Source organism: Hypanus sabinus, chromosome 28 (genome assembly GCF_030144855.1).
Source record: "Hypanus sabinus isolate sHypSab1 chromosome 28, sHypSab1.hap1, whole genome shotgun sequence".
Taxonomy (NCBI): Eukaryota; Metazoa; Chordata; class Chondrichthyes; order Myliobatiformes; family Dasyatidae; genus Hypanus; species Hypanus sabinus.
The window spans coordinates 26,175,974-26,197,422 of NC_082733.1; the positions used below are offsets into that span (position 1 = coordinate 26,175,974).

The window sequence follows — 21,449 nt, forward strand, 5'->3', positions numbered from 1 at the left end:
AAACAGATTCCACAGCTTCTCTGCTCTCTGGCTAAAGAGATACGTCCTCATCTCCATTCTCAAAGGATACCCCAATATTCTGAGGCTGTGTCCTCTGGTGTTGGACTTGTAACTGTTCTACAGGTTCATCCACCTTATTCTATATACTGCACATATTCAAATATAACTCCTTCAGTCCTGTCTTCACGCTTTTCAATTTTGTCCACCTTTTACTTTGCAACTCATCCAGTTGTCTGTAATATTGCCCTATCATCAGCCTGTCCTTACTAGGAGTCTTACTACAGATTAGCTCTATTTGTAAACCAACTACCTCATCTTCAGCATCCAGTTCCCTTCGCCCTGCCAAATAAGTTTAAACTCCAGCCAACCTGCCAGCAAGGATATTGGACCCCTCTGATTACGGTGTAACCCATCCCTTTTGTAAAGGTAATACATTTCCAGAGGAGTTCTCAATGATCCATAATTCTGAATGCCTGCCCCCTGCACCAGTTCCTCAACCATGCATTCTCCTGCCAAGTCATTCTATTCTTACCCTCACTGCATGTGGCACCACCACCCACTCGAAAGGCACTCAGGCAAAAGGCAAGGTGATGCCCAACGTCTTTGCAGGAGCAGGCATGGTAGTCAGGATTGGAGTTTGAACAGGTGGATGATAGCATAGAAGATGATGTTTCCATTTAACAAAATCCTGACGAAGGGTCTCGGCCCGAAACGTTGACCGCTCGTTTCCACGGATGCTGTCCAACCTGCTGAGTTCCTCCAGCTTGTTGTACATGTTGCTTTGACCACAGCATCTGGAGTGCACTTTGTGTTGACAAAATCCAGGATCTGAGGGCACTGCCTCAGAATGAAAGGACATCCCTTTAGAACTGAGATGATGAGGATTTACTTTCAACCAGAGAGCAGTGAATCTATGGAATTCATTGCCATAGAGATCTAGGGAGGCCAAGTCATTAACTGTACCGTAAACAGAAACTTAGGCCTTTGATTGGTAAGGAGCTAAGGGTTATAGGGAGAATGGAGTTAGGAAAACAATCAGCCACTTTGAATGGTGGTACAGACTCACTGGCCCAAATTATTTAATTCTCCTCCTATATCAAATGGTCTTTTGGGTTTGAAGCGTGTTACAAGAGCTGGTTGTGAACCTGTCCCATTTCCTGAGGGATGTTCCTCAGCTGGTATTTCCCTTCCTGTAGGAGTCAGGCTAACTACAGTTCTTGATTTCTAACTACTTGGCAGCCCAACATAATCACTGTCCAGTCCATGGAGCCACTATGTAGATGAATGACGTGCTTCTGGCCACATCCAGTGGCAGGCACACTCCAAAAAGCCAATCCTATTCCGCGTCTTCTCATTTACAGCAGCGGTGTCAATGCCTGCGTTGTCAGCAATCTTCCACCAGACATGTTGACACCAGTGGCATCAATGCCAGCTAAGCAAGATGCCACCTACAAGTGTGGACAAGCTCCTTTTCACCAGCCAGCGTTATGCTGAGCCACACATAAGTCAATGTTAAAATGATCCTGAAGTTGGAAGCCAAAATTATTAAAGACGCCAGGATTAGACACTTTCTAAGTATTAGTATTAATGTCAAAGTGGTGAAAGATTGGCTCCATTTGAACAAAGGGGAATTAAAATAGAAGAATATTAGCATTAACAAACTGGAACAGCAAAAATAATACTGGTGTATGAATCAGCTTTGAAAACCACAGCTGTGACTGGAGAACTCAGAATGTAAACCCCTGTATCTGGGATGCCATCAGAGTAATAAATGCTCTTGTGTATAAAGAGCAGAGTTGCTTATAGTTATTGCTTATATGTATATTGAGGTGAGGACATTTATAAAAGGAATCCAGGTATAGGGTTTATAAATTAGTATCAAAAAACAGAACCCTGGAAGAAACTAACTAGACACATGAATATGCAGAGAATAGAGGAGTATAGATCATCTGTGTTCAAAATACAATATGCAGGTAGATTGGGAAAATCAGGTCGGTGCTGGATAGCAAGAGGGGAAATTTCTAGAATGCCTATGAGATGGCTTTTTAGAGCAGCTCATGGTTGAGCCCACTAGGGGATCAGCTGTTCTGGATTAGGTATTGTGCAATGAACCAGAATTGATTAGAGAGCTTAAGGTAAAAGAACCCTTAGGGGAAATGATCCTAATATGATCAAATTCACCCTAAAATTTGCGAAGAAGAAGCTAAAGTCAGGTGTATCAGTATTACAGTGGAGTAAAGGGAATTACAGAGGCATGAGAGAGGAGTCAGCCAGAACTGTTTGCAAAAGAACACTGGCAGGGATGATGGCAGAGCAGCAATGCTGGAATTTCTGGAAGCAATTTGGATGGCACCGGCTGTATATATCCCAAAGAGGAAGAAGTATTCTAAAGGCATGATGAAGTCAAAGCCAACATAAAAGCCAAAGAGAGGGCATATAATAGAGCAAAAATTAGTGGGAAGTTAGAGGATCATGAAGCTTTGAAATACCAGCAGAAGGCAACTAAAAAAAATCATTAAGAAGGTAAAGATGGAATACGAAAGGAAGCTAGCCAATAATATTAAAGAAGATACCAAAAGTTTCTTCAGATACATAGAAGTTTAAAAGAGAGATAAGAGTGGATATCAGACTGCTGGAAAACAATGCTGGAGGGGTGATAGTGGAGTAGAAGGAAATGGGTCAAACCGTGTAAGTATTTTGCATCAGTCTTCACTGTGGAAGACACTAGCAGTATGGTGGAAGTTCCAGGTGTCAGAGGTCATGAAGTGTGTGAAGTTACATTCACTAGGGAGAAAGTTCTTGGGAAACTGAGAGGTCCGAAGGTAGATAAGTCAGCTGGACCAAATTGTGTACACCCTAAGAATGTGAAAGAGGTGACTGAAGAGATTGTGGAGGCATTAGTAATGATCTTCAAGAATCACTAGATTCTAGAACATTTCCAGAAGACTGGAAAATTACAAATGACACTCCACTCTTCAAGGAGGGAGAGAGGCAGAAGAAAGGAAATTATAGGCCAGTTAGATTGACCTCAGTGGTTGAGAAGACGGTAGAGTTGATTGTTAAGGATGTGGTTTCGGGGTTCTTGGAAGCACATGATAAAATAGTCAGCATGGTTTCCTCAAAGGACAATCTTGCCTGACAAATCAGTTGGAACTCTTTGAAGAAATAATGAGCAGGAAAGACAAATGAGAATCAGTGGATGCTGTGTATTTGGATTTTCTAAAGGACTTTCAGAAGGTGCCACACATGAGGCTGCTTAACAAGGTACGAACCCACGGTATTACATGGAAGATTCTAGCATGGTTAAAGCAGTGGCTGATTGGCAAGAGGCAAAGGGTGGGAATAAAGGAAGTCTTTTCTGGTTGGCTGCTGGTGACAAGTGGTGTTCCACAGGGTTCTGTGTTGGGACCAATTCTTTATGCATTATATGTTAGTGATATGGATGATGGAATTGATGGCTTTATTGCAAAGTTTGCAGACAATATAAAGATAGGTGGAGGAGTAGGTAGTTTTGAGGAAGTAGAGAGGCTATAGAAGGACTTAGTCAGATTGGGAGAATGGGCAAAGAAGTGGCAGATAGAATATAGTGTTGGGAAGTGTAAGGTCATGCACTTTGGTAGAAGAAATGAAAGGGTTGACTGTTTGCTTAATGGAGAAAACATACAAAAACTGAGGTGCAAAGAGATTTGGGAGTCCTTGTGCAGGATTCCCTAGAGGTTACTTTGCAGGTTGTGTCAGTGGTGAGGAAGCCAAATGCGATATTAGCACTTGTTTCAAGAAGATTTGAATATAAAAGCGAGGATGTAATTTTGTAACTTTATAAAGCAGAGGTGAGGCCTCACTTGGAATATTATGAACAGTTTTGTGTCCCTTATCTTAGAAAGGATGTGCTGAAACTGGAGAGGGTTCAAAGGAGGTTCATGAAAATGATTCTAGGTTTGAATGGTATGTAGAATGTTTGATGGCTTTGGGCCTGTATTTACTGGAATTCAGATGAGTAAGGGGTGACCTCATTGAAACCTATTGAATGGTGAAAGGCCTTGACAGAGTGGATGCAGAGAGGATATTTCCTTTGATGGGAGAGTCTAAGACCAGAGGACACAGACTCGAATAGAGGGGCATCCTTTTAGAACGGAGAGTGGTGAATCTGTCAAACCCATTTCCACAGGCAGCAGTGGAGGCCAAGTCTATATGCATATTTAAGGCAAGGTTGATAGATCCTTGACTGGTCAGGACATGAAGAGATATGGGGAGAAGGCAGGTGACTGGGAGGAAAATCGGATCAACCGTGATGAAATGGTGGACAGACTTGATGGGCCAAATGGCCTAATTCTGCTCCTATATCTTATGGTTTAACGGTCTAAAAGAGAATTAGTTTGATTTGGCATTATGCTCGGTGCTGATCTTGTTGGCTGAAGGGCCAGTTCCTGTACTGTTCTATCTTCTGTATAACTCAATGGGTCAAGCAGAATCTATAGAGGGTTAAACCAATGATTTTCGTTGAAATCTTGCATCAAAGCTGACAGGAAAGCAGAAGGATTGCCAGGATATGGGGGTGGATGGGGAGATGGGGTAGAGGATGGCAGGTGATGGCTGGAATGGAGATGGGTGACGGGTAGACGGAGTCAAATTGAATCTCCCACACACTCACCAGTTCACCTAGTATTTCTCCCTATGTTCACTATCCCCATGTCCCCCCTCTATCTGGTTCCATCTGCCCATCATCCCTCCCCATCTGTCTCCAATTATCACATACCAGCCTCCACCTCAACATCGACTCCCATCTCTCTCATACTTCTAATACACAGGCCGTCTTTCCTGTTTTGCGTAGTCCTCATACGAGATCTTGACCCAAATCATCTACGCACATCTTTTGCCTCCACAGGTGCTCCTTGACTCAGCGAATTCTTCAAGCATTCTGTTTTTTTGTTCTGGATTCGAGCATCTGCAGTCTCGATTCCCATTTTACACTCAATGGCCACTTTATTAGGTACACCTATACATCTGCTTATTAATGCAAATATCTAATCAGCCAATCATGTGGCAGCAACTCAAAGCATAAAGGCATTCAGACATGGTCAAGAGGTTCACAGTTGTTCAGACCAAACATCAGAATGGGGAAGACTGTGATTTAAGTGACTTTGACTGTGGAATAATTGTTGGTGATTGTTTTAGTATCTCAGAAACTGCTGATCTCTTTGGATTTTCATGCACAACAGTCTCGAGAGTTTACAGAGAACGGTGTAAGGAACAAAAAATATCCAGTGAGCGACAGTTCTGTGGGTGAAAATGCCTTGTTAATGAGAGAGATCAGAGGAGAATGGCCAGACAAATTCAAGTTGATTGGAAGGCAGCAGTAACTCAGATAACCATGTGTTGCAACAACGGTGTGCAGTGTTTCTGACGCGAGGAAATACCGGCTATCAGCGTTCAGAGTGATTCCAGTAAAAAGAATGGTGACGTATCAACTGAGGCTTTACCACAATGAATGCTTCCAACAAGTGTGCTTGCCTGGTTCACTCTAACTCTGCAATGGGTTCTCTTCCTTCTTGTGCACTTTCACAGTGGTCTTCAATTCCCCCTCAGCGTATCAGGTCTTAGGTAAATAATGGGTACCTGCAGCCCACCATTCTCATTGACAAATACTTACCATAAAACTTCATTGTTACTCCTTTGATGCTGACTATTGGAGTCCTGTTTGGTCCTGAAAAGGATCAGCGCTAGGGATGTTTGCTCTATCATCAAAATTTCATGCCAATCTTAAAAGTGCCTTCCCCAAGCAGTTAATCTGATCAACCATTCTAGGTAACCCTCCACCCTCTATTACCTCAGTCACTGCACTGTGAACACTTTAAATTACTTTTTATAATGCTGTTTGCATTGGGATTTATGTATTTCTACATGTTTTATTCCATGTCCATACTTTAACCTCTGAGATATCTTTATATAATTCTTTATTCTTATAATTGTTGAATATTGGTGACTTTATTGCATGTCATGCCAACATACCAGAGCAAATTCCTAATGCAGTGGAGTTTGGGACATCAGTTAATTGGAGCAGCTATTTATTTGGAACAACTCTTAAAGAACAAAAAATAAAACAAGAAAATAGCCTGGATTCCCTTCATTTAGTTAGGACACTGGGCCACTTAATTGGGGCAGCAGACTATTGCCGAACAGCCTCTAACTAGCATCAGCTGCGTACACTTGCGTGCTCAGTAGACACTAGATTGTGCTTAGAGCAATCAGTTTCTAAACAGTGTCAGTTGCACGTGTTTTGGGTCAAAAAAGCAGTGATGTTTGTTACTGATAGTTGGTGAGAAATAAGCAGCAAGACAATCTGGATCTGTTTTGGTCGCTTAGCTCCAGTCTCTCAGGCTTGGAGATGCCAGAAACAGTCGGGAGTAAAAAATGAAACCATTTCACTACTTCAACAAGTTAGGAATTACGAAGAATTTGAAGGTATTGACAATGTTATGTTGAAAATGATATAATTGTCTGAAACATTGCATGAAGGCAGTTCATTTTCTACACAAGGTATCTGCACTGATTTTGTTTGTTTACAGTCAATCACAAGAACACAGCAGATGAATTTCTCTGTTCATAACTATTAGGAACTAATGCACAGTTTAAGTGTACTGAAGAGGTATTGGAAAGGTTTTATTTGTTCTGTATTTCATTTAAATATATAAATTGTTACTCAGTTGAACAGCAGTTTGTCTTTTTTATACCTTTTAACTATTTCCATGAAACTTCAACTAGTTGGAGCAGCTGCTTAATTGGGCCAAGATATACTGGTCAATTAACCAGAATCTACTGTAAATGTATATGGTGCAGATAGTTGATCCTTCATTCCCTGATTAAACCTGACTGTTCTCCATTCTTTTATTCCATAATCTTCTAGAAATTCCCTCTAACCTGTGGATGAATATCTCTGAAGGGCTCACAATCAATACTTGCTACAAACAGTCACAGGATGTTTATATATAACCCTACCAATGAAACAGAGGACAGTGCAAACAACATGGAGAAACTCAGCAACACGCACAAAATGCTGGAGGGACTCAGCAGGCCAGGTAGCATCCATGGGAAAAAAAAACAGTCAACGTTTTGGCCCTTTTTGTGTGCTGCCTTGATTTCCAACATCTGCAGATTTTCTCTTCTTTGTGATCGGAGGAACTCAGCCACCATTTATGCATGTTGCTTACGATTTCTAGCATCTGCAGAATCTCCTATGTGTAATGAAATAAAGGCATGCAGTTCTCTGACAATTTTCACATCCTATTTGGGATGTCCCTGAGCATTTTACAATCAAAGGAGCAGTTTTTATAGTCACTGCTGTAACATGGAAAACGCGGCAGCCAGTTTGCACCTAGAAATCTCTTGTGTCATTCTGAACAAATACTCTTCAAGCTGTTGATTGGCGAATGCATTTTTAGATTGGCCATTTGGGAGGACTGCTCTATCATCTCAGCACCACATAGTATGCAACTGAAATCCTAGTGTTTCACTGGAATACAGAACCTCATAATTCTGGAGAGGAATTCTGCTCCCTGAAGCACACCTAACACATGAAGCTTTCTGGGCCTGTGAATGCTCACCAGTTTATTTCAACTTTATTTGGTAGAAGCGTATTTATTCAGGGTTAGCACTTTAGTATCATTCATCTGAATTTAGGTCTGACTGTTTCCTTTCGTGTGACAGAAATGTGATTTAATTACTCCTTAACGTTTTCACCTGTCTCTCTTGGGAGTAATTATTCAAACTCTTTTACACATTTCTTTTGAGAGATCAGAGAATTCTCTCCCAATTTGTAGTGGAATTTGACACTGATTGTTGTGCTATTATACGAGGGGTGATTGATAAGTAAGTTCGTGGCCTAAGGTAGAAGGAGTCAATTTTAAAAAGTCTGGCACATTTATATTTCAACATAGTCCCCTCCTACATTTACACACTTAGTCCAGCGGTCGTGGAGCATACGGATCTTGGACCTCCAGAAAGTGTCCACAGATGGGTGATTGATAAGGTCGTGGTCTAAGATTGAAGGAGATGAGTTATACAGCTCTCGTTGGATGCACATGCAGTTCAACTCTTCGAGTGTTTATGCAGAAAGTTCAAAGTTAATAACTCATCTCCTTCTACCTTAGGCCACGGACTTATCAATCACCCTGATGAGTTATTAACTTCAAACTTTCTGCATAATCACGCAAAGAGTTGACCTGCATGTGCATGTAATGACAGCTGTATAATTCATCCGCTTCTAACCTAGGCCACGAACTTATCAATCACCCCTCCTGTGGACGCTCTCTGGAGGTCCACGACTACTGGACTAAGTGTGTAAACGTAGGAGGGGATTATGTTGAAAAATAAATGTGCTAGGTTTTCTAAAATTGACTCCTTCTACCTTAGGCCACGACCTTGTCAATCACCCTTCGTATAAGCTGACACTTCGGACCTCCACTTGTGGAAAGTTCTCTGTGCAAGCCTGCAGCACAGAAACAGACTCCCCAGCCCACGTGGTTCCTACCAAACTACTAATCTGCCTAGTCCCATTGTCCCGCACCTGGACCACAGCCCTGCATACCCCTCCCATCCATGTGCCTATCCAAATTTCTCTTCAATGTTGAAATTGAACCTGCATCCACCACTTCTGCTGGCAGCTTGTTGCACACTCTCACCACCTCCAGAATGAAGATCTTCCTCCTCGTGTTCTCGTTATCATCTCACCTTTCACCCTTCGTCCATGACGACTAGTTTTAGTCTCAACCAATCTGACATTGGAAAAAGCCTGCTTAAATTTACCTTGTCTATACTCCTCGTAATTTTGTATACCTCTATCAAATCTCCCCTCATTCTTCTATGCTCCAGGGAACAAAGTCCTAACCTATTCAACATTTCTTATAACTCAGGTCCTCAAGTTTTAGCAAAATTAATGTAAGTTTTCTCTGCATTCGTTCAATCCTGTTTACATCTTTTCTGTAGGTATGTGACCAAAACTGCACACAATACTCCAAATTAGGCCTCACCAACATCTTATACAATTTCAACATAACATCCCTGATTTATGAAGGCTAATATGCCTAATGCTTTCATTATGACCCTTTCTACCTGCAATTCCACTTTCAAGGAAATAAATACCTGTATTCCTAAATCCCTCTGTTCTACTGCACTCCTCAGTGCCCTACCTCGCACCGTGTAAGTCCTACCCTGGTTGGTCTTCCCAGTGCAACACCGCACTGTCACAGGCTTTCAGTCAGAGAGGAACCTTCTACTACCACACCCTAGTTTCTCCTGCAAATCCAATGTCTAATCCAATTTACTACCTCATCTAGAATGTCAAGCGACTGAACCTTCTTGACCAACCTCTAATGCAGTACCTTGTCAAAGGCATTGCTAAAGTCCATGTAGACTACATCCACTGCCTTGCCTTCATCAATGATCCTGGTAACTTCCTTGAAAAGCTCTATAAGATTGGTTAGACAGGACCTAACACGTATAAAGCCATGTTGATTATCCCTAGTCAGTCTCTGTCTATCCAAATACTTATATATCTGGTCCCTCAGGATATCTTCCAATAACTTTCCCACTTCTGATGTCAGGCTCACTGGCCTATAGTTTCTTGGTTTACTCTTAGAGCCTTTCTTAAACAATAGAATAACATTTGCTAACTTTCAATTCTCCAGCACCTCACCCAGGGCTAAGGACATTTTAAATATCTTTGCTAGGGCCACTGCAATTTCTGTATTAGCCTCCCACAGGGTCTAGCCCTGCGGATTTATCCTCCCTAATTTTTCTCAAAGCAGCAAACATTTCCTCCTCTCTAATCTGTGTGCGGGCCATTGTCTTGCTGCAGCTTTGCCTCACTTCTATAGACTCAACATCTGTCTCCCAGGTGAATACAGATGCAATAAGTCCATTTGAGATCTCCCCACCTCTTTCAGCTCCATGCATAGATAACCACTCTGATTTTCCAGAGGACAAATTTTGTTCTTTGCTATCCTTTTGCTCTTAATATGTCTGTAGAAACCCTTGGGATTCTCCTTCACATTGTCTACTAGAGCAACCTTTTAGCCCGCCTGATTTCCTTCTCTTGCATTTCTTATACTCAAGTAGCTCATTTGCTCCTTCCTGTCTATACCTGCTATGCATCTCCTTCTTCTTCTTAACCAAAGTATCAATAGCTCTTGAAAACCAAGGTTTCCTTGCCTTTTATTCTAACAGGAACATACAAACGCTGTACTCTCAAAATGTCATTCTTGAAGGCCTCCCACTTACCAAGTACACCTTTGCCAGAAAACAATCTGTCCTAATCCACACTTGCCAGATCCTTTCTGACACCATCAAAATTGGCCTTTCTCCAACTTAGAATTTCAGCCCAGGGACCGGACCTGCCCTGTCTCAGCCCTCAATAGTTCTGGACTAGAGAGAGTGGCATTATGATTGAGGAAACTTTCCTGAACACATTTAACAAATACTATCCCATCCACCCCTTTACATTATAGGAGTCTCAGACAATATGTGGAAAGTTAAAATTAGTATCACAACCTTATATTTCTAGGATTAGTCTGTGATCTCTCTGCAGATTTGCCCCACCAAAGCCCATGGACTGCTGAGTTGTCTGTGGTATAACCCCATTAACATGGTTAGTCCTTTCTTATTCCTCAGTTCTACCCACAAAGCCTCACTAGTCAAGCTCTCCAGTCAGTCCTGACTGGACCACTATCCATCCCATTTTTCCTGACTGATAATGGCACTCCTCCCCCTTTAAACCCCCCCAATCTATCATGTCTAAAGCAACAGAACACTGGAAAAATCCTACCCCGATGCGACCAAGTCTCACGGATGGCTACAATGTCGACGCCCTAAGCTTATCCACCTTTCCTACGATACTCCTTGTGGTGAAGTATACACAGCTCAGAAAGTTAGTCCCACTATGCTAAGCCCTTCGATTCCTGACTTTGTACGCAAGCTTAACAAAACCTTTCCCCACAACCACACCACTTGATCTGGTGCTCTGGTTCCGATCAACCGCAACTCTAGTTTAACCCCCTCCACCCCCCATGCCGTGCTAGCAAACCCTTCCATAAGGATATTAGTCCCACTCCAGTTCAGGGGCAAACCCTCCCTCATGACCAGGTCCCACCTTCCCTGGAAGGGAGCCCAGCAATCCAAACATCTGAAGCCTCACTTCCTGCACCATCTCCTTAGCCATGTGTTAGACTGTATGAACTTTCTATATCTGGCCTTCCTAGCATGTGGCATGGGCAACAATCCTGAGATCACAGTCGTGGAGGTTCTGCCCTTTAATTTATTACCTAATTCCCTGAAGCCACTTTGCAGGATCTCATCCCCCATGTCATTGGGTCTGATGTGGACTGGTTGATCATGAATGGTGTGGACGTCCTTGACCACTGCACATAGGGGGTAACATACCATACATTCTGTTGTCATGCACAGAACATCCTGTTCATCTGTTCTCCTAACCAATGAATCCCCTATCACTACAGCTCTCCTTTCGTCTCCCGTCCCTTCTGAGCCAGAGCCACAATGAGTGCCACAGACATGGCTGCTGTGTCATTGGGTCATTGGGTCATTCCCACCCAATAGTGGTATACCTGTTGTTGAGGCCACAGGGATGCTCTGCACTGGCTGTTTAACCCCTTTCACCCAGTTCCCTGTGTCCTGGACTTTGGGTGTAACTACCTCCCTGTGTGTCCTGAGCCTCAGCCTCCCGAGTGACCCAGAGTTCATCCAGTGTCCTCACACAATCCGAAAGAAGCTACAGTGGGATCCCTTCCCATATCCACATATTCCACTATCCTGCAAGGCGTCCCCACCGCTCTAACTGTGCAATGAGAAGGAAAGAAAAATTGAGCCTGTACGAGCCAAAGTTTTGTAAAGAATTATCCTCAAATCTAATCCAGACTCCTTAGCTCCAGACCCTAACCCGTGCTAGTCACTTCTATGATTTCCACAGTTTTATTTTAGTGGTGCATCTGAAAGTGCTGCTACCTCACGGTTCCAGCAGCCACAGGCTCCTTCCATAACTCTGGTGCTTTCTGCATGGAGTGTGCACTTTCTCTGTACGTGGCTCTTTCCCTGGGATGCTCCAGATTCCCCCCCCCCTCACAACAAGCTGATTAGTAAGATAATCGACCACTGTAAGTCATCCCTTAATGAAGGTGGGTTGTAGAAGAATCAGGAGATGTTAATGGGTATGTGAGAGACATGAGATTACAGGGAAATAAATGGGGAAATGGCACTCCTCTTTCGTCCACAGAATGACCTCTTTCTATGCCACGTTTTCTCTGACTTGCTTTTTGCAAATACTTGGCAAATCCCATCGCACTATCACAGTTTTGCTTTTATTTGGGGTTCTTCAGGAGTCAGCGATGACCTTCATCACCAATCTCTTGATAGGAATGTTAAAGTACAGCTGGTTCACCATAAGAAACACGACTTGCAGACAAAGTAGAGATTAAAACATGCAATGGGGATCTATTTAAGGGATCATGCTAATGTTTTGAAAAAGGCAGCAAGACTCAACAGATTACAGTGGATGTGTTAGAGGAAATATCGCTGCTGCGAAACAAATGATCAAGTATCTGTGCAAATGATCCGATGCTATTAATAAACCTCTGCTCTGCAGGGTCATTTCATCTGACCATCTAGGTACGAGTTTTATATTTAGCAACTAAAGCTTGGAGTCTTGCATCATGTGTTTCATGCACTGACCCAGTTCCACTGAAGCCACAAGGATCAGATTAACATGTTTATTGAGTAACTGGTTCAATTTGTTGGGTTTTTCCTTCTTGTATATTTTAAGTTCCCTCCTTGGTTCCTTAAGGTTGTCATAGCCAGGGCAGGAGCGGTTGGTGTATAAGGGGTAAACTCCTACTGCCTATTTATTAAATGCTCCCAATGGCATGTTTCTCAAATAACCTTTGACGACCAAGTCCAGCTCCTGGGCTTCATGTGTGGCTTTGCTACTAAGCCCGGCTGAACCATTTCTACTGACAGGATAAGGGGCAAAGGTGGGTTACTGGCACCTTAAGACCAGATAGGGCAGATCAACCGTGGTGCACAGCTCATCTAGGATTAAGAAAACTCTGATCTCAAACCTCTGCTGCCATACGGGGAGACTTCAGGAGTAAACCCCGAGGAAAAATCCAGAGCTGGAATCCCTGTGTTGAGTTCAACACTGACTAGTAACTCCTGCAATGCCATGAGTACGCACCAAAACTAAACTGGTCTTGGCGTTGCTTTGGATTCATCAGCTGCATGGAAAGGGAGAGCCTGTGGCATGTGCATCACGTAGAGAGCTAGGACACAATATCCACCATCAGCTCTAACCAGTGGGGGATCTCAGAGTTCCCTCCCATCTCTCTCAGGCCAGGAGCTGCCCTGTTAGGTAACTCCACATTAACGTGCAACACACAAAAATTTTTGGAGTAACTGAAAGGCCAAAACCATCGGGATTGAAAATGAAGGGAGCAGAATCCAGAATGAGAAGTTGGCGGGGGAACAGGGAGGAGTATAAATTGGCAGAAAATAGGCGAGACAAGGTGACGGGGAAGGTGGGTGTCGGTGGGGGAAGGAATGAAGTAAAAGCTGAGATGTTGTAGGTGGAAGTGATAAGGGCATAAGAAAATGTAATCTAGTAGGAGAGGAGAATAGTCCATGGAAGAAAGGGAAGGAGGAGAGGATCCAGGGGGAGATGATGAGTGGGTGAGAGGGTAACCAGAATGGGGAATGAAAAAAGAGAGAAGGAAGGAGGGGTAGAAATGACTGGAAGTTGGAGAAATCAATGCTTAGGCCTTCAGGTTGGAGGCTACCAAAATGGAATACGAGGTATTGCTCCTCCAAACTGAGTTTAGTCTTATCATGGCTATAGAAGAGGCCATGGACAGGCAAGTCAAAATGGAACTGGGTAGCCAAGAGGAGATTCCGCTCCTTGCAGAAGATTGATCAAAAGTGCTCATAATTCTGTCAAGCCTGCGGAGATCATCAGCAATGTACGCCAGCCTCTCTTCTTTTCCCAATAACTTCACCAGCATCCTGACCAAGAATCCAGGCCTGGCTTCTGACTCTGTACCCTACCAAAATCTAGCCCAGGAATCAGTTACCCCAGCTCTCATCGGTCCATCTAACTGGGGTTAGAGTTTGTCTGGCCGCTTCATAGCCTTGAACCTTCAGCCAATCTGATAGTTGCAGACAGGTTACTGAAAGGTCTTAGGAGAATCTATTTATTTATTTAATGGGATACAGCACAGAATAGGCCCTTCTCAACCTTCGAGCCAAGCCACCCAGCAATCCCCTGATTTAATTCTAACCTAATTATGCGACAGTTTACAATGATGAATTTACCTAACAACTGGTATGTCTTTGGACTGTGGGAGGAAACAGGGGCACCTGGAGGAAACACACAAGACATATAAACTCCATACAGACAGCGGCGGGGATTGAACCTGGGTCGCTGGTACTGTAAAGTGCTCTTGTGGACCACTCCACTGCCATACCACCCACTGAAGGCCAAATGCTGCAACAGAAACAGAAACGTGCTCTGATACACACCTCTGCTCAGGCACAGGTATGGAAGCAACTTCCCCAGCATTACGCTCATTAAAGATGCACTGAACATTCTCCATTTTGATGAAGGGATCCTTCAGTTTATAAGTAACAGCGTGGAATGTGTTCCCAAGTTAGCCCTGACTCTTTCTCATTCATTGCAATGTGCCCTTAGATTCACAAGGCTTAAGAACACAAAGATTGCTGTTGCTAATCAGATTCAGATTCAGTTTATTGTCATTTAGCAACCACAAATGCAATGCAGTTAAAAAATGAGACTACGTTCCTCCAAAATGACAAAACAGACTACACTAGAAAATCCACATAACTTTTGGCAATCCCCAATCCAGAGTCCGGAGACGCTGCTGCGTATTAATATCGCGCTATCGTCTTAGCGCGTTCCCCGGAAAGGAGCTCCAAATCCACCAGACAAAAACAAGACCAAAAACTAAAGCTACAAGACCTGCACAAAACCACATAGTTACAACATAGAGTTACAACAGTGCAAACAATAGCATAATTGATAAAAAAAGAAGACTATGGGCACAGTAAAAGTAGCCCAAAGATGTTAAAGGACTATAAGTTCAAAAGAAATCACCACACAGTTTCCACAAGTTCCCAGGGTCCCGACAGACTGGCCATCCCATGCCAGCGGCAAACGGGAATACCCCCGCTATGGACCTACACGGTGCCGCCCGACTCAGCCTCGCAGACACAGCACACAATGAAAGTTCCGTAGAACCCATTATGAATCTCTTCATAATTCAGATTTGTCATTTCTTTTTTCCCGATGGTGAGGCTACAACTAGAGGCCATGGGTTAAGGGTAAAAGGTGAAAAGTTTAAGGCAACATGAGGGGAAACCTCTTCACTCAGAGGGTTATGGGAGTGTGGAATGAGCTGCCAGCACTAGTGGTGCATGCAAACTCAATTTCAACATTTAAGAGAAGTTTGGATAGGTACATGGATAGCAGGGGTGTGGAGGGCTGTGGTCCAGGTGCAAGTCAAAGGCACTAGGCAGTTTAAACAGTTTGGCATGGATTAGATGGGCCAAAGGGACAGTTTCTGCACTGTACTTCCTTATGTCTCTATTTAATTAATGACCAAAAATGAAAATTAACTTAGATTGATTCATGATTGTATAAAATTCACACATTTGATCATGTTTTCCCATAGTATCATGAGAATAATGACTCACTCTTTTTCCCCTTGAGTTAACGGTACTCTAAACAATAACCTGGGTCACAGATCGATATAACATTGGCAGCAGCCCCAGGTGTCATTTAGATCGCCCATGATGTGTTCAGATTAAAGACTACCTCAGGGAACGAGTTCTAGTTACTGGTTCTGAGATACATTGAACAAATATCAGATAGTTATCCACCAACATTGAAAATAAGTTATCCACCAAATATTTTATAGTCATATTTCTTGGCAAATATCACTGCCTATATGGAAGTAGAGAAGGACACATGGTTGTAACATTTGCTTGACCTCCACAGAACAATATTACGGTGAAGTAAGAGAGTGACAAGGAAAATATTTGCCTTGACTCTCATTTCGGAGATATGGTTGATTGACTGATTTCTGTCAATGACCTTTGAAACCTGTGCTGGAGAGTTTTTAAAGTAGCAAAGCTCAGGAATCTGGCAGTTCCGCTCTGTCGACCTCGGGAACCTACGTCCAGTAGTGCGAGCAGACATCACAACTGGGGACGTCCTTGATTGCCGTGGAGGGCCTTGACTTCTTTTGTGCCTCGTCATGCCTTCACTCTCCCAGTCTGCTGGAACTGACGTCACATGCTAGGACAAATATGGTCGTCCCTCACCAAATTTCAAGGCCCTTACCTGGTTTAGCCCACCTGTCGAAGCAGTGTACTGGGGTGTGGCCGCTGTTGAATGCAAACAGCTACTTGGAGTCACAGGTGGGTGGGTGTCCTGTGGGGACCAATAGTGTGTGAATTGTCACAGAATGGACACAATAAGCCCCTTCACCAGAGGTCCTATCCCTCTATGAACACTATACACACCTTACTTATATCAGAGGTATAAGTGCACACAAATTGTGTGTCATCTCACCAGCTATAAAGCATTCACAAAGCTGTACTAGAATATCCATTTCCTTTTAATTTGATATAGCAAGTGGTAATGAGGAGCTCATTTTAACAGGTTCTATCAGGGTGGTAAATCTTTTTGAGAGTGTGTGCCCAAATTGGGATTAGACTTCAAAAAAATTCATTCATGCACCATGATAATCTTCAGCAGAGATTATCATTGATTAATGAACTAGTAACAATAAATATGGACATTATTTAGGAAAAAATTATGAACTTTGTTACTTATTTATGTGCTTTTAATGTTTTACTCTAAATAAAAGCATAGCAGAGACTGAAATAAATGATGCATTTTAGAAAAAAACATTCAAAACTTATTAATATTAATCTTTTATAAAGACAATTGAAAAATAACTGCATTCCTAAATGCTATTGTTATTGTACCTCATATATAACATGAGAAATGTGAATGTGAGATTATTAGCTTTGGTGCACATTCATGAAAGATCAAGGAAAGAAAAATAAACCCACTTTACCCTCAGTAGATTTTTGTTGCTCTGTTTATGATATCAAATATTTTATATCCAGCTTGTGTTTGATTGTTTTGGGAGCTCGAGCTCAGCGCATAGCACCAGTTTCATCAATATGTCTGCTCCAGTATTGACATGTACACCAGGTATGCGAGGAATTCAAAAGATATCACCAATGCCACACGTTCTTGAACCTCCTTAACGTCCATGTTCTTGCAATCTTCTAGCTGGTGCCAAGCCGTCATGAGACGTATCCTATGAAAACATCTCACTGCTCTCAGGTTTTAAAAAAATAATTTGCTGCTTCATTTGGCAGTGAAGATAGTCATTATGTATTTTTATTATTTTGGATGTTAAAGAACTGAGGGGTGGCACTCCATGCCACATGTCAACCAAATTTTTTGCATGGCATCTTGGGCATGCATTGCATAGGTTTGCCACACCTGTTTTATGGAGAGATTAAGAAACATAGTTAATTGATTTTCTTTACAGATCTGTTTCCAAAATACACAAATGACTGGTTCTGACAATCTATATGAAAAATTACAGGGCAATTTGTAATGAGAGAGCTACGGACGGTGGTGAACCCACGTGTAAAGTAAGATCTAAAATTAACTCAGGCTCAACATAAGCAAGACAACACAAATGAAATCCAAAGGCAAAAAAAAAAATCACAAACAGTAGTACTAGAAACGGAACTCCTACAGTTGAACACTGAGTGCGCAGCATGAGACCTTTAAGTACAGACTTTCTATGAAGAAAGGCTATGATTGGCAGTCTGGGTCTTCAAGGAACAACGTTAGCTAACCATACTCTGGGGAACTGGAGCGTCAAAATTCGGATGGCTGCCGCTGTTCAGTCCAGACCATGACATAATTAAGGACAGGAACAATAACTCCTGTCAAAATTGGTTTGACGTCTCCAAAGTTAGAGGATGATTATGGAGGAATTTCAATGCCCTTTTGGAGTGAGTTTGAAAGGACTGTCTTCACCCTACTTTTTCTGAAGCAGCTGATTCAGTTTAATTGCATGGTTTCACAGAGAGGGAATAAATAACAACTGGCTGGTTTCAATACCAAGTCCTTTTATAACTTCCTGAAGGATTTATCACAATTGTGTTGAACCAATTCAAATAATTGTCTAAATACAGATTTGCAACTACTTGTAAAATAAACCTTGCAGGTTGGCCAGGTACTACCAACAAAGATTTGGTCAGATGTGGAGAACAAAGCTATCAAAATGACTTCATGGGCATGGAGACACTGATATACCCACTTCATTTGTCAGAAAGGCAATGAGGGAATTAAGGGTTATGGGGAAAAGGCAGGCAGGTGGAGATGAGTCCATGGTCAGATCAGCCATGATCTTATTGAATGGCGGGGCAGGCTCGACGGGCCAGATGGCCTACTCCTGCTCCTATTTTTTAAGTTCTGGAATGAGGGAGAGTTTGTGCTGGTCTGTGTTGGTGGATTGGTGGTGGAGAGAGTCAGCAGCTTTAAGCTCCAGGATGTTAACACTTTGGATGACCTGTTCTGGGCCTAGCACATGTTTTTACTTTCTTAGGATGTTAAGGAGGTTCACTCTGACGAGGTTCTACAGATGTTGAAAGTATCCTGAGCAGTTGCATCATGGTCTGGTATGGCAATTTGAATGTAAACAGAGAATAGGTGACTCGGCTCAATGCATCATGGGTACAAAAAGATTCGAGGGATTTTGTCAAGACTGGAGAAGTAAAGACAGGCCAGGGCAGGTTTCCTCTGAGTAGTGGTTCCCCACCTTTCTTAATGCCATGGACTGATACCATTAATCAAGGAGTTTGGGTTGGGAACCCCTGCTCTGGAGCATAGGAGGCTGAGAACGTGACCTTATTGAGGTTTGTAAAATCATGAGGACCATAGATAAGATGACTCCCCAGAATAGAGGAGTCTGAAATTAGGAAGACAAAAGTTAAAGTGAGAGGGGAAACATTTAAAATGGAGCTGAGATGCAACTTCTTCTCACAGGGGTTGGCTCACGTGTGGGACACGCTGACAGAGGAGTTGGTAGAGGTGGATACATTTACGACATTTAAAAGATATTGGGTGGGGGAATAGGAAAGATTTAGAGGGTTATGGGCCAAAAACAGGCAAATAGAATTATGTCAATCAGACAGCTTGGTCAGCCTGGATGAGTTGGGCTGAAGGAAAAGTTTTCAATGCTGTATAGATCAATGACCCTCAATTCTATGAATTTAAATATTCAGTTATTAAATACAATAAGGACAGATTCTTGCAACACACACACAATGTGCTGAAGGAACTCTGCAGGCCAGGCAGCATCAATGGAAAAAAGTACTGTGCAGTCCATGTTTGGCACTAGACTTTTTTCCATAGATTCTGCCTAGCTTGCAGAGTTCCTCCAGGGTTTTGTGTGTGCTGCTTGGATTTCCAGCAACTGTAGGTTTTCCTCTTGTAAAGACATGACCATTACAGAGCACCGCAAGTTACTTTAACAAAGAAAACAAGCAGGGTATGGGTTGGTAATGTAATTGACCATTGCATGTCGCCCCTAGTGTAGGTGAGTGAAAGAATCTGGATGGAGCTGATGGGACTGTAGGGGGATACAATAGGATTAGTGTCAATGGGTCTCAGAGAGTTGGCATGGACTGCCGTGCCCAAGGGCCTCTTTCCAAACCGTGTGACAACGTGTTACAGTGAGCAAAAGCATGCAATACTCGCCTTTAAACAATAGTGGAATACAAAGTATAATCATAACTGTCTCTTGTTTAACACACACCCTGCTCCGCAATGTTTGAAATAATATATCCAAGGCCCAAAGGTAGAAATTAGCAACGGCTCTTATTGCAGTTCTGAAGTTGCCCAAGGCAGTCAGTAATCAGGGCTGTCGCTCGGCTCCCTTAACCTTATTTTACACTTGAATGTGCAGTCGCCACACTATTGCAGCACAAGAATTAAAGGAAGAGTCTTTAAACGACTGAATTTCTCATCACTGACAATGCCGTCATAGCATATTTGCGTAAATACCATACCTGAATGTGATTCATTTGGAACATTATGACTTATATTCAAATCGGCTATTTGAATGGTTCCCGGAAAAGGTGTCGAGTGGCTGCAATATGGCATAAACCCAGTGGGTGGCGCAATTCCCTGTGTGACTCGAGACGTGGGGCAGCTCACCTGAGTCTAGACTCTAGGACCTCACAATTGGGTGATAATCTGGACAGTTTTACAGACAACGTGCGCACAGTTTGAATAAAACATGCTCTGACAAAGATACCGATAAGGCTGTTAGTGGGAGTCCTTCGTGGAAGAACCACAACATGACGTCTTTTAGTGTGCAATGACACCAGCGGGAGCGAATTAGATTTCACTGAGCCAGCAAGACCGTGCGTACAACTCCGCCAGAGAACCCGGTGTGATTTCCTCATCCCACCCCTGCACTCAGTGCCGTTTAAAGAGACCGTCAGTAGGTTCGCTGGCGTGTTGATTTGAAAGATATATGTTAACGAACCTTCATCGAAGGCTGGCAGGAGGCGGTGCAAGAGAAATTAGTATTACATCTGGACCCCCAAAGTGTAGTCAAGCCCAACAGGGAAGTTGGGGTTGGGGGGGGGGGGGTTGGTGACCAATTATGGAACAAAAAGAGGAAATCTAGAGAAGTCCCAGACAGGAGTGCCGTCCTATCCACTAAACTCGCTACAACCTTGTACACAACGTCTGGAAGACCAAGGAATTGATTGAGGACGTCAGGAAAAGGAAGTGTGTGGACAACGCACGCCAGTCCTCACCTATGGGGTCAGCAGTAGAAAACGGATGAGCAACTTTAGGTTCCTGGGCATCAATATATTGATCCAATGGCAAGGAAGGCAGGCCAGTGCCTATGCTTTATTATGATTTAGAAGAGATTTGGTTTGCCACTAAGGACTCTAGCAGATTTCTAAAACGTGAGGTGGAGAGCATTCTACCTGGCCGCATCGTCCTCTTGCATGGAGATGTTCAGTATCAAGAAAAATTGGAGAGTTTCAAGAGCTAGCCAACATGAGGACTACCCTCGCACCATCGAGGACATCTTCAAAGGCTGCTACGACAAGAAGGCAGCATTCATCATTAAGGACCCTTGCATCCAGGACAACCTCTCCTCATTACTACCATCAGGAAGGAATGTAGGAACTCCAATTCAACATTGCAGGGACATTTTCTTCTCCTCCGCCATCAGATTTCTGAATAGTCCATGAACCTAGGAGAACTGCCTCAATATTTCTGCTTCTTTTTTGCTCTTTTAAAAAATATTTTAATTGTA

General features: G+C 42.9%; 1 long non-coding RNA gene across 1 annotated transcript; it reads right to left on the reverse strand.

Moving 5' to 3' along the window:
• Positions 1–14,887: 14,887 nt before the first annotated feature.
• On the reverse strand, positions 14,888–20,727 carry LOC132382348 (uncharacterized). Its single transcript, XR_009508288.1, has 3 exons — positions 20,179–20,727; positions 17,157–17,593; positions 14,888–16,504 (listed from the first exon to the last, which is right to left on the reverse strand). It is a non-coding gene; the product is annotated as an uncharacterized LOC132382348 (long non-coding RNA).
• Positions 20,728–21,449: the final 722 nt, after the last annotated feature.